The sequence below is a fragment of the Mesoplodon bidens genome (genome assembly GCF_964165515.1).
Source record: "Mesoplodon bidens genome assembly, chromosome: 9".
Taxonomy (NCBI): domain Eukaryota; kingdom Metazoa; phylum Chordata; class Mammalia; order Artiodactyla; family Ziphiidae; genus Mesoplodon; species Mesoplodon bidens.
In genome coordinates this window covers 71328142-71342159 of record NC_138166.1, presented here as the reverse complement: position 1 = coordinate 71342159, position 14018 = coordinate 71328142, and the positions used below count along the sequence as shown (strand labels likewise).

Below are 14018 nucleotides of genomic sequence, written 5' to 3'. Positions count from 1 at the left end.
TACCACCATCTCTTGTTTGGATTCTTGCAATAAATTCCTAACTGGTTTCATCTTTGCTCCCTTCCTTGCCTTCTTCATCCCTGCCTCTCTACAGGTTATTTTCAACACAGCAGCCAGAGTGATTTTGTCAAGAGGTAAATCATACTGTGCTGCTCGTGTATTCAGTGGTCTAGAGTAGCCCACAAGGCCCTATGTTCTCTATCCCTTAATCCCCAATTCTAGCTCCTACTATCTCTGACATTGCTTATTCTGCAGGAGCTGCACTGCCTGCTCGCCGCTTCTCAAACTTCAAGACCGTTACATTTGCTTTCCCTCTGCTTTAGCACGCTTTTCTTTCAGATACCAACATAGCTCTTGCTTTCAACCTCTTTCAGATCTTTGCATAAATGTCAACTTTTCAATGAAGTCTTCCTTGACCATCCCATTTAAAATTGCAAACTCCATTCCATCTCTTTTTTTGTTTTATTTTTCTCCATGGCACTCACCATCATCTCATATTACCTTTTACTGATTTATTTTATTGTTGAATTCCCCTCGTGAGACAACAGCCTACACGAGAGAAGGGATTTTTGTGTTTATTTTGTGCTGTACCTCAGTGCCTAGAGTGCATGAGAAGAAACAAGTGAATGAATGACTGAATGAAAGAAGTAGGTTTCAAGGTCATTTCCAAGCTTCTGGCTTCTAAAACAGAATGGATGATGATGTCAAGACAAAGACTGAAGAAAAAAATTGGAAAATCAGAATTATGTTCTTTAAACTAAGATAAAACCATATATTACTTTATAGAAATGTCTTCATTGATGTTAATACATTTAAATAGGTAATTTTAAAGAAAGCAAGGATAATTTTTGGTCACAGAAAGTTATGATTTAATATTACTTTAACAAAGCTGATGAAAATTAAACTATTTCCTTTTCTGAGAAGACATGCGATAAAGCCTAACATCTACATAGTCATACTATCCAAGAAAATTGTCAAGCTTTATTTTAGAAAGTATTTACTTTAGAAAGTAATGAGTTTTTTTCCACATATAAATCGTATATTTAATATGCCTTGCCGCCTTCAGGTATTAGACAATGCTGACAAGTGATCACGAAGACAGTTACAGAAGAGGACAAGTACACCATCCCTGAGTGAATTATCTTTCCTCTCTTTTGGAGCTCACACAGCTCTGGAGAAACTTCACAACTCCAGTCCTCTTTATAAGAACATATACACAGATGCTTATTTCGAGAATCTAAAAGTAGGAAAAGTTTTTAACGTGCCTCTATTTTAAGAGTAAACAGGGGGAAGTCCTTAGTTCCCTGATCAGTTTGGCAATTCCTGTTTGAAACTGCAAAATTACCTTTCCTCTTTTTGCACATCTTTGGTAGCAGACTCTACTGATGTAGTTACAATATTCTAGGGGAGTGAATGATTTAAGGAAAATCACTAAAACTGCCCCAATAACCTTTTCCAAAGAGGTCACTTAAATGTTGTTTTTTGAAATGTACGTGTGTGTGTGTGTGTATGCATGTGCACGGGATTTTTCGTGGGGGAAGGTGGCATTCGTTAAGAAGTAAACTTAAAAGGAATTTCAGTTTTTATATGGTCAAACAAAATCAAGATCCTCCCAACTTTACTCAGCATAATACTTGGTCTTAATAAAGTGTAATTTGTAGAGTACTGAAGCAAATGGACTCTTCTATACTGATGGGGATAATTAGAGTATAAGAGCTTCACAGACTAGAAATTCTAATGCAGCCTTTTATCAAAAGCAGTCACTCTACCTCAGTCTGACAGTTAACAACATATGATCTGATAAACAAATACTTTCACACAGAACAAAAGTGCCATTAAAGGCCAAAACTGTCAACACAAATTCCATTCTTACAAGAGAAAAAAATACGTAAACTGTTGATCACCTCTGGTTGTCTTAACTAGCATGGAGGTTGTCATGGAAACATTTCTGCGAAGTTCACAGTGATGAAATACAAACACTTCCAGTTTAATTGCTATTAGGTTTAGCATACCAGGGTTTATTTATACTCAGCGTGCATTATGATAAAATGTAGTAGAAATAAAGCTTATAATGATCTAGCATAACAAAGCCAACATTTCCTTTTAAAAAATTAAATGAAAATGAAATTCAATGGCAGTTTAAATTTTTTCCCAGAAAAAAATAATAAATTCCCAATTTTGTAAAATACCTACTCTGATGTCTTTGTACTTTTTTCTGTAGTACATGATTTATAAAAATATTTTTGTATTTTTACTTCTATAGCATGTGATTAACCAAAATGCCTACTTCACACACTAAAAATTAACACACAAAATATGTTAAAATAAAAATCCCAGAATGGCAGAAATTTAAATATTCTAAGTTACTTTTTCATATCAACAGTATGCAATTATTAACATTTAACAGGGCATTTGTTTCATTTGTGGTGATAAAATACTAGGAATGGTTTGCCTAGAAATTTTCTTTTTCTTAATTGCTTCCTCAAAAAAAAAAAAAAGAAAAGAAAATCTACAAAAATACTGAGGAAAAATAACTTTATAGGCATGTATACAAAAAAATACGTTCATGGAATCCAATTAATGACATGCTTAATTGTGTGGAATTTTTAATAGCAAATCTTTCTGATGTGTTCTAGGGATAGATTTTTTTGCTAAAAGTTTGAACAAAGTTTTTCTTTTTCCCTCAAGAGAAGTATTTAGGTTTCCTTTTACTACATTTTAATGACATTCAAAGAATATACTTTAAGACTTAAAAATAATTTTAATTTTTTTTAATTAAATGCCTAATATGTGCCCAAAAGTAAGGTAATTACTATATACAATACAAGAGAACAATAAGACAGTTCTTGTCTTGGCAAAACTATAACTCTAGTTAATGACAGAAAAAATAAAGATACAGAAAGCAATTACAGAACAACACAAAGCAAAATACAGTTAGGGTTAAATTATGAAGTTCAGCCTACACTCTAGTGCTAATCAGTAGTAAAAGTGAAATGAACTGGCATAGGCTTCCAAGTTTTCACAAAAAAGGTAAGATCACATGACTTGCAGTAATCCAACATCAAATTAAAGGATACTTACTTGAAATATCCCTGGGCTTCCCTGGTGGCGCAGTGGTTAAGAATCCGCCTGCCAATGCAGGGGACATGGGTTCGAGCCCTGGCCCGGGAAGATCCCACATGCCGCGGAGCAACTAAGCCCGTGTGCCACAACTGCTGAGCCTGTGCTCTAGAGCCCGTGAGCCACAACTACTGAGCCCATATGCCACAACTACTGAAGCCCGCACGCCTAGAGCCCGTGCTTCGCAACAGGGGAAGCCACTGCAATGAGAAGCCCTCGCACCACAACGAAGAGTGGCTCCCGCTCACCGCAACTAGAGAAAGCCCGCGCACAGCAACGAAGACGCAATGCAGCCAAAATAAATAAATAAATAACTTAAATAAATTTATTAAAAAAAAAAAAGAAATATCCCCAAAACACACATAAGAGTAGTAAAAGTGCAATTTTATTATAATTCTCTAAAAACACATTTTTTTTAATCTCAAGTTACTTGCCAATCAAAATAAGACCTGCCATCCGGCATTGACTCAAAATTGTCCAGTGGCTAATGTACTGAATATCTACAATATCACTCAATAGCCAATAATCAATGTGCGTCATTATGGCAAAGATGCATGAACAAGTTGGTATCAATTGTGTCACCAAGTCGCACTAAACTACAAGCAACACACACAAGATAATAATATTATCCTGGTTCACTAACAAAAAAATATAGAGCTTGCAGTTCAAACATTTGGATTTTTAGTCAGGGGTTTTCCACTAAATATCTAGGCTCAGTTAAGAATGCTAGACAGTGTAATTCCTAAGGTACCTTCTTGCTTCATAACTCTAACCGAGTACTCAACTTCCTCCCCACATTCCTGAATGGAGAGGACAAATGAGAGTGGAAGATGTGATATCTTCAACATGACCAAGTCAAAAGGAAAAGGTTCTGGCAGCCAGAGATCTATGGTATTTCAGATAAAAGAAGCACAAAGAGTGCTTTGTTTTGTTTGTTCGTTCGTTTTAATGTCTTAATAAGACATGGAGAGGATGAAAAGGGACATAAGGCTAAGTAGCTATGAAGAAAGAAGTCACTTCAGAATACTGGAGAATCTTTACATTATTATGACTCTGTATTTGGTTGTTTAAAAATTCTGGATTTCCTCAGAAGACTTTTAACTGGGTTACCATCATCAGAAAGCATTTATTGAATGCCTAATAGCATGAAGTTCTACACAAAGATATTTACATAGTGACAGTCCTTGAGTTCCTGGGCTTTTTAAATCTAGGTCAAATAACACTAAAATGGGCATGTTCAGGACAATATAGATAATATACTAAATATATTTTATCAATAAATTTTTTGAAATTCAGTTTTTGGAGTGTTTGGATCCCAGACTAGTGAGTAATTTGAGGGTAAAAAGGAACTTCCAGAACTAACTAAATAGAAAATAAAGTTTTAAAAATACATTAATAATAGAATATCTATGCTGAAAATGTGAGAAAGGCCAAGGCTAAGAATCTGCTTCTTAAACAAGAGATGAGTCATTTTAGGGGGAGAAAGGACCTTTACAAGAGTTTAGTAGTTTACAAGAGTTTTAGTAGTTTATATTTGGATAAGAGGTAGTGACCTGAAGTTGAATGCCCTGCTTTTGATGACTATGTTTCTTTCATTTCAGGGTAATACTGGGCCATGATCAACCACAGATGATCTTGTTAACTAAAGCAGGAGAAATGCATTGATTAGGAGTTGGAGAAAATCCCCTAGGTTTGGCTGCACATTAAAATTGAGGTCTTTTACTAACTCTGATGGTGAAACAGCAATGATTATTGGAATATTCTTAAAATTTAAAAGGTATTAAGAAGCAAACAAGGGACTCCTTGGTGGTCCAGTGGTAAGACTTGTGCTTCCACTGCAGGGGGTGAAGGTTCAATCCCTGTTTGGGGAACTAAGATCCCACATGCCACGCAGTGAGGCCAAACAAACAAACAAACAAAAAAGAAGCAAACAAAGCACAAGAGAATTTACCACATACAATTCTCTGATCATCATTCAATCCAATATAATCATTAACCCAGTGGCCTGTCCCTAATATTCCAACATATGCAAATAACTATGTCATGCACCTGTCAATTTTCATTGCCAAAACAGCTATAAGTTTTATATCATTACTATTTTGTTACTCATAAAATATTTAACAAGGAATATGTTCATTTTATTTCCCTATTTATTTTATTTATTTTTATTTTCTAGTACTGACTACAAACACATGCAGCTACTGTGATACATCAAATAAGGAGTACTCTGGAAAAGGGAAGAGGGAAAGGAATGGTAGGAGAAGTCATGATTTCAAATTGTTTTTTGATAACAATAAAGTTATAATTATAAATAGTCACAGGCTAGAACATCTCTGAGTACAGCCTCCACTTATCTCACCTCTATGTAGTTGAAGAAAGCAATAAATGTTTTAGATAAAGATAAAATTCATAAACTGAAAAAAAATCTGTCCTTCTTTTCTTTGAATGTTCTAGCTTAATGCAATCATTTCTTTCTAGCTCATCAATCCAATGCCTTCTTAGTCTCTCTATATTCTCTGGACATTAAAAAAGGGAAAACTCTGACATCATTTGCAATTATTCACTGACAAGTGAAATTAACTATTGATGAATTTCACCCTTCTGAATTCTACATCTTTTATGTATCATTATAGAAAAGGTCTATCCCACCCAAAATCAATTTTAGGCATTGTAGCAGACAGACTCTAAGGTGGCCCACAGTGATCTCCACTGCCTGGTATTTATGCCTATAAGGCATACTTAATCCCTTCCCCGTGAGTGTGGGAAAGACCAGAGGCTTACTTTTAACCAAGCAGGTACACCAAAAATGATGGGATAACACTTCCATGATGGTGTTACATAAGACTGTAACTCCCATCTTGCTTGTAGACTCTACTGGCCCTCTCCCTTGTTGACTTTGATAAAGCAGACTTTCATATGCAGAGACCTACATGTCAAGAAACTGAGGGCTGTCTCCAGTCAAAGGCCAGCAAGGAACTGAGGCCCTCAGTCCAACAACCATGAGGAACTGGACCTTGCCAAAACCACGTGGATTGGAAGTGGATCCTTTCCCAGTTGAACCTTCAGATGAGACTTCAGCTGTGATTGGCACTGTGACCGCAGCTTGTGAGGGTCACTAAGGCAGAGTACCCAGCTAAGCCACACCCAGATTCCTGACTCAAAGAAACTATGAGATGATAAATGTGTTCTCCTAAGCTACTGATTTTTGGTAATTTGTTATGAAACAATAGATAACTCATATAGGTATCAACAAAAAAGTAAAGAGATTTGGGAAGAGGGAACTAGAAGCATCTAAAAGACCTAATTTAAGGGTAAACCAAAGAATTACTTTGGTTTAATCATTTCAAGAGGACATGAGTAGGAATACACGATCTATAATGTCTTCCTCCATGTAGCTTCCTACTTATCCAGGCTAATCTACGTTAACACAATTACTGTCTGAATACTATAGAGCTGCCAAAGTGCTGGACTTAGGAGCTTTCCCAACAAAATTATGTATGTCCCTTCATGACCAGACTATTCTTAAAATCTATCAGTTATTTCACCTTAGCACATAGCCATATGTCACTATAAGAACTGTACAGGTTACTATACTATTTAATAATGACTCCCGAGAGTTTTAGTTGCTAAACTCAAGATCTAAGTCAAAATAATATTCCAATAACATCAATTAAGGGAGAGAGATTTTATATAGCCTTCAATATAGTCACATTTCATGAAAAAAAAGTATTTAAGAGGAGTACATGTTAATCTCGCCATGACTATGCATTTGCAACACACATACACACATCTGTACAGACCACATATATATCAACATATATTCATACTGAGAATGTGTGCTATTATATGCTTGAATATTTACATAAATAAACCTATTAAGCATCTAGTTTTGCATTATTCAAAACTCAGGTCAAGTGTCATCTCCATATTTTTTTCCTGAAGTTCATATTAGAATAAAACATTCCCATAGTTTGTTCTGCATTATACTTACATAGATAGATACACACACACACGCACATATATATCTCCCACTATATTTTAAACTCCTTGAGAGCAATACTAGGTACTCTTTAACTTTAAATTCCCAAAGACCTAGCACAGTACCTTCCTTGCATTCAGAGGTTTTTTTAGAGAAATCCATATGAAGTTCAAATGAATTGTTACTTCTTCTTATTAATCTCACTAAAGAAAGGTAATATTCTTCACTAAAACCAAGTATCTTTTTCTTGATATGCACAATTTTCATAGTACATATAAATGAGTGTTTTGTGAAATAAACATGCGATGGGCATGTGCCCAAACTGGCATGTTTTCAACCTAAGACCAAGAGAGGGAATCCCTCAGCTGGACAACCTGCTCTAAAATTAAACAGTGGTTAGGCTTGCTTTGTGTAGGGGGACTGTCTCGTGGGGAGGAAGGGCAGGAATTCTGACTCACTGAACACCAGGGACCCAAGCTATGGTGAGGCTTTACAGTCTACAGCAACATTAGATAACACAGAAAAGATTTCTGGAGAATTAGGCTTCTCAAAGGATTTTCAAGGTCTCTGAATTCTCCACAGTCATCATTATTATTATCTCTCCTGGAAACTTCTAGGCCTAGAAGTCCAGGTTCCTTTGCTGCCACTATGGGTTCATATTTTAGACTGATATAATATGCATGAGCTACAATCCAAGTCCAAAAGAAAAGATTCACACTTAAGTATGCAGTTACTTAAGAAGATGCAAGAATACTTTATGGTCATTAACTTAATATTGATTCTGCATACTGGCTAGGAAAAAACATTCATTTCTTATATTTTAATACTGAATGAATTAAAAGATCTTTGACTATATAATAGGTTATATAATAAAATGCAAATATGAGAGCCATTTATTCATTCATCACTCATTTATTCTAACTTTTATTTACTGTAAGATATAAGGCAATGTGAAAGATGGTTTTAAAAAAATTAAATACTAGATCATGCATGTTTAGTAACAGAAATCCACAAACTGGCAAAGGCTGGGTCTATGATTCCTTGAAGTCAGTAGTGGTTATGAGCACAGACCTAGGGAACAGACCTGGGTCTGGGTTCTGACTTCACTACTTATTAGTTGGGTATCACTAGGAGGGATATCTTAATGTTTATATCCTTGTTTCCTCATTCATAATATATATGCCTCATAGAGTTGGGGTAAGAATTCAAGTAATCATGAATTCCAGCAATTATCATAGTTTATTGCATATGCTCTCTAAGATAAAGATGACAATGATAATGGTGATGGTGATGATGATAATGATGATGATGATGTAGGAGAAGACAGAGAAGGAAGAGAAGAAGAGGTGGAGGAGGAAGAAGACGAGGAAGAAGAAAACATATCCTATTTTGAAGCTGTCTTTAACAGGACAGCCATACTCTTACCTCACTGCCTCTTAATATACTACCACTCGGCCTTGGACAAAGAAAGATGAAACATAGTCCCTGACCACAAAATCTCAAAGTCTACTGGAAAGCAGATCTATAACAACAGATTGTGTCACCTTTTAATACAGATAAAAACAGAGTCCTTTGGGAACTTAGAAATGGCAACACACTAGTACAACCAAATAAATCAATTAGAAATGGCAACACACTAGTACAACCAAATAAATCAATCTCCAGATATTACAAGAAATTCCAGGAACCTTGGGAATCCACCCTAAAAAAGAATTTAAATTTTAAAACTAAATTATAGAATGATTTTTTTTTTTTTTTTTTTTTTGCTGTACGCGGGCCTCTCACTGCTGTGGCCTCTCCCGTTGCGGAGCACAGGCTCCAGACACACAGGCTCCGCGGCCATGGCTCGCGGGCCCAGCCGCTCCGCGGCATGTGGGATCTTCCGGGATAGGGGCACGAACCCGTGTCCCCTGCATCGGCAGGCGGACTCTCAACCACTGTGCCACCAGGGAAGCCCTATAGAATGATTTTAACAAAATCATCATGATTTGATCTTCATGATTAGAATAAAAGTCAATTGCTTTCAATAGGCTAGTTATTATTATATTATCACTTTTCAAATCCAGGAATGGATAGCATTTAACATGAGAATGACCCTAGATTTATTAGAACTGCACAATTATGTTTGGAGTTAGGAGTGAGGGAGGATAGACGGTGTTATGCAATTCCCAGTATTCTTTTCCTTACAAACCTACCTACTCCCCAGGGCCAAACAATATGTCTCCAAATAACCACTTTGACTGTGGTTGGAAGGTATGCTTACATTATGCAAATTTTCTAGGCAAACACACATACACACACACACACACACACAAGATGGGATAAAGATGGAAGAGAAGCCCATAAAAGGAAAATTAAGTCAAAAATATTTTGATAAATCAGCTCCTAAGCATGTATGCTCATTTTGTAAATTCTCCCATAATTTCATACAGAAGACTAATTTCATCTTGTCAAAAAGTCTTTTAATGTATGTAAACTTCCCAGAAGCATGGATTCTGTTATAGCTTAACATAATGTCAAAAATCTGTTTAATAAGAAAATGCTGTATATGATAGAAAACTCAAATACTTACTTTACAAGGCTTTTAAAAATATTCTACAAACATTTATGTACTTCAGAATAAACACAAGACCTTTATCAAACTTTTATATTCCATACTGAATATTTTGTTTGTACACAAAGCTGAGAGAAGTAGTGAAGTTGTCCATCTAACATTTATAAATGTGTAATATGTAGCTAGACACAGAGAACCAGATTATGTTCGAACAAGCTACTGACACATTAGCAAATATCATGCTATAAAAAAATCAATCTACGATGATAAAAGATCTTTATAATTAAAATATATTTTACTAAATAAGTGATAAACTTATAACAGTTGGCTTTTCCGTATTGGTACTTTCATTAATTTTAAAAAAATCAACACTTTTATTTCTATGCAATATACGTAGCTGACCACACAAGAAGTGGCAAAACCTCAAAAATATCTGTTTATTTTAAAATTTCTAGTGATTTATTAATTTCTTATTTTGACTGTAAACTGTACTTTACCTCAGTTCAATACTAATTGTCAGCTTCAAAATAAGTCAGAGTAAGAACAGGCAAACTAACTTGTGGAAAAAAAATCAAGAAACCTAAAACATTAATTACAATATTGTTAATTACACTTTCTGGAAACATGCAAATGAGTCATTTCTGTATCAAATTGATAACTGATGATTACTTTACCACTCCTTAAAAATTGTGTATATTTAAATGCTACCTATACTATAGCATATAAAAAGCCTTAGATCTACTAAGCTTTCAGGCTGATCCATCAGCTTAGGAAACGTTTGCAAAATTTTTTAAAATGCAGTGTAAACATTTCAGCCCTGAACCTTCTTTCTATGCCTTTGAACCTTCTCTTTCATGTGCAATACCTGAAGGCCCACTGAGAATAGCTGCTGAAAGCCCCAAAGATGGGTAAAACAGAATTTCTGACTCAGGAAATAAAGATCAGCTGAATAGGATTCCCATATGGCAATCCAGATCAATGGAAAAGCAAGGCCAGAATTTTACAGTATCTATTCTATACAGTACAACATGAAGGTTGTATTTCAATGCCGGTAACAAAACTCCCAGTTGCCAAGAAAAAAAAAGGAGATACAAAGATTGTAAATCCAGTAATGAGAAACTACACTTTATTTTGACATTTTGCTCTAAGTGGAATTAAAAACTCCACTACCTTTACTGATATGGTAAACAATTTCTGCAACCAAACGACTGCATTCTGCTAAAAGAACTGAAGCAGTAATGAGAAGTGGATTAATATTTAGGGAAAATCCTTACACATTTCCAGAAACTATCATCTTAGATGGTAATGGTTTAATGTGCTTTATGCCAAGAAAAATAATGATTTACTTTGCTTTCAAGTTTTGTGAAGAAAAACTCAGAATAGACCTATTAATAATCTATAATCAAATTATAAAACAACCCAAAACATTTTATTACAATGCTGTTAAGTTCTGATGGATTCAACAATCTGTGCGGAACAGGAATTACCTCTACAATACCCCTACTGCGTAGCACTCCAGTTGGTATTTCAATACTTCCTTACATAGGCACTACCTCACAAGGCAATCCTTTCCCGTTTCAGACATGTTTTTATTCTCAGCAAATCTATAACTGAATAACTTGCACCTATTTGGTCCTATTCTCACTACTGAGGCTACATAAATTCCCTGTTCTACATAACTATTCTTTAAAATATTGTGCACTGGGCTTCCCTGGTGGCGCAGTGGTTGAGAGTCCGCCTGCCGATACAGGGGACACGGGTTCGTGCCCTGGTCCGGGAGGATCCCACATGCCACGGAGTGGCTGGGCCCGTGAGCCATGGCCGCTGAGCCTGCGCGTCCGGAGCCTGTGCTCCCCAACGGGAGAGGCCACAACAGTGAGAGGCCCACGTACCACCAAAAAAAAAAAAAAAAATTGTGCACTATCAAACCTCCCCAAGCCTCCTTAACTCTGTACTAAACAGCCCAGTTCTTCATCCCAGTCTTCTTACATTGTTTCCCAATCCTTTGAAACCATGTTTACCTCCAGATAAACTTCAGTTTCAATTAAAGTGACTTTCAAAATTGAATACAGTACTACCGACATGGTTTATCACAACACCCCCTGCATCTAATCTAGCCACAAAGTTCTTAAGAGTTTGCATTCGATTTTTACAGTCAAGATCCATATATTCACTGACCAGTAGATCTCTTCTCTTGGATTTCCTACAGATTTCTCAAACTCAAAATGTCCAAAACTGAATTTATCCTCTCCCTTGCCCTTCACTTCTCTACTGCATCACACTCCTAACACACTTCTCCTCCTAATGTTCCCATGTCAATGTCTAGACTACCTCCTTCACCTCGTATCTATCACCCAGTTCCACAAATCTGCCATGCAGTTTAAGAGTTTGGGCTCTAAGCCAAACTGCTGGAGTCTAAATTATTGCTCTGCCCTAGCCAGTTGTGGCCTTAACAAGTAACTGAGCCTCTCTGTGACTCAGTTTCCTCATTTGTAAAATGGAATTAAAAATAACATTTTCCGGGCTTCCCTGGTGGCGCAGTGGTTGAGAGTCCGCCTGCCGGTGCAGGGGAGGCTTGCTCGTGCCCCGGTCCGGGAAGATCCCACTTGCCGCGGAGCGGCTGGGCCCGTGAGCCATGGCCGCTGAGCCTGCGCGTCCGGAGCCTGTGCTCCGCAACGGGAGAGGCCACAACAGTGAGAGGCCCGCGTACCGCAAAAAAAACGAAACAAAACAAAAAAACATTTTCTTCATGAGGCTGCTGTAAGGACTAAATTCATATACACAGTGTGCTTGGTAGAGTCATCAGCCCATAGCCCATAGTGAGTGCACAGTAAATGTTAGCTGCTATTATGTAAATGTAAATGTAAATTAGTGAGCACGGTATACAAAACCCTAGATAATCTGGTAAATTTCTCTAGCCACATTGATCCCCTCTGTTCTCCTAGCACGTGATACTTCAGTCACACTGATTTATCTCCTCTGTTTTTCTAGCATGTGATGTTTGAGCCACATTTGATCAACTTTAATTTGTTCGCAGAGGCTCTCAATGTTTTTCTTTTTTTTTTTTTTTGGTGAGTTACTGAAATTGCCCAAAATACTCTGAGACTCTGCTACCCACCCACCTATTCATCCCATCGTATGAATGCTTACCTTCCAGTAGAAAAGGACTAAATGATAGGAGATGCCATTACACAGGAATGTTTTCATGGGTTGTCTGTTCATCTGCTTTAGCAAGAATGGTACAGATCGGTTTTATTCAAAGTATGGCTGAAAAATCAGCAGCATCAGCATCACCTGGGAGCTTGTTAGAAATGTTAATTATCAGGCTCCACACAGGCGTACTGAATTAGAATTTCTGGGTGTGGGGCCCAGGAATCTCTTTTGTAACAAGCTCTCTGGGTGATTCCTACTCATGCCAATATTTGAGAAGCCCTAATGAAAATGATTCATGGTTAATTTTTCACTCATGATTTACCACCCGTAAGACATGCAAGAGGCAAAAAATACTATTGATACAAATACAAATTAACACATTAAGGATACAATCCTGAAAAAAACATGATGATGAATCTACATTAATCATTTATAATTCACAAGCAAATTAGCAGCATTTAAACACCATGACCAGTTTAAGACAGCCCACCTGATATGCTGATAACAAAACATTCTGTGAGAAAACACTGGTAATTCCAGCCACCTGTTTCTTGGGCATGAGCAGTTGGAGTTCTACAACTTACCAAGTATTGCATGGCACTTCGACTTCTGATAAATTACTAGTATCTTCAGTAGACTCTAGTAATGAGTTTTATTTTGGCAATGCTGTATTTCAGTAAGCTTTCATATCCAACTTAGGTTTACTGGTAAGTAGTCCTTAGTTGTTCATGGAAGCAAAAACCTGTGCAAACCTGTGCAAATTTTTTTCACTCATGAAAATGAAAGAATGGATTTGCATTTGGGATTAATTTAATTCTAAAATGGACTGTCCTTCCCAATCAGGAGGTGGCCAACAACTTTGACAATCATTGCTCGAAACAGCCAGAAAAACCTTCATTTCCAGCACTGGTACATGAATCAGCCTGCCTGTAACAATTCAGGGTTTTCTTCTGGGAAGCCTCTCCTCTCCCCATACACCCATTCTGTGGTAGTTGTCCATTCTCTGTCTATCTTTAGCATGCTGTGCAAATCTCTGTAACTGTACTTACAGGGTAGTGAAAAATCTGTTAACTTTTGTGTCTGTCAAGATCTTTTCAAAGCTTGATTCTGCCTATGTAAAGAAAGAAGTAGTCAAAAAAATTCTAGGCTGATATATAACCAGTCATTTACTATACCTGTCTATTCTTAGCTTCATCACATACTTTTTTCTAT

General features: G+C 36.6%; 1 protein-coding gene across 9 annotated transcripts in view; it reads right to left on the bottom strand.

The window, feature by feature from the left end:
* Positions 1–14018, bottom strand: part of FOXP2 (forkhead box P2) — a 536551-nt gene that overhangs the window by 491831 nt on the left and 30702 nt on the right. The gene's annotated exons all lie outside the window — the stretch shown is intronic.